The following is a 798-nucleotide window of genomic DNA, read 5'->3' as shown; positions in this document are numbered from 1 at the left end:
ATTTTTATGCAAAAAATTCACTGAGGAGTTCTTTCATGAACAATACTTGGGGTTTAGAGAGAGTGGAGGAAGCAGCATTGGGCAGGAGAAGGCCCACTGCTGTGCAAATGTGACTGACTTTACCTAATCCTATACAGAGAATGGGAAGGAGTATAGCTATTCAGAGTTGAACCCATTTGGATGAAGAGGGCCAGAATTTTACGCAACAAAATCCATTCATCATTAGACAAATTATACCCCTGGAGAAAAGGCTCAACCTTGTGCAAGGAGAGTTTCTTCAGCCAAGGTCAAGTCTTGGAGTGACTTGGAGAGAGCTGTTGGCCTTAAATATGCTAGCAGTTGAAAGAATGAAAGCTTTAGTCTTGGAGGAGAGGACCAGGCCAGTGCACCATACTTTTCTCTATATTCTGTAAACATACGTAACAGAGAAATTTAAATGTACTCTCTTTAAGGCCAGGAAGCCCATGATTATGGTTTCTGTAAGCATAGTAATAGAAATCCTGAGATAGGCTCTTAGAAAAGAAAAAGAAATAACAAGTATAGTTATTGGAAGGGAAGATGTAAAACTATCATTACCCAAGCAGGGTATGATTATCTATGTGAAGAAATAACAAGTAGCAAATAACTATATCAAATGAGAAAGTTATGTAAGCTTATCAAATACAAGATCAATTTGAAATAATCTAAAGATCCACTTGCAGTAAAATAAAAAATAAATTGCAATTTATATAGAAATAGAAAATATTCCTAATCTAGGAGATAATAAAGAATTCAGAAGACTACTATGGAGATGATTGT

Source organism: Propithecus coquereli, unplaced genomic scaffold, assembly GCF_000956105.1.
Source record: "Propithecus coquereli isolate 6110/MARCELLA unplaced genomic scaffold, Pcoq_1.0 Scaffold87, whole genome shotgun sequence".
Classification (NCBI taxonomy): Eukaryota; Metazoa; Chordata; class Mammalia; order Primates; family Indriidae; genus Propithecus; species Propithecus coquereli.
This window is presented reverse-complemented; position numbering follows the sequence as displayed.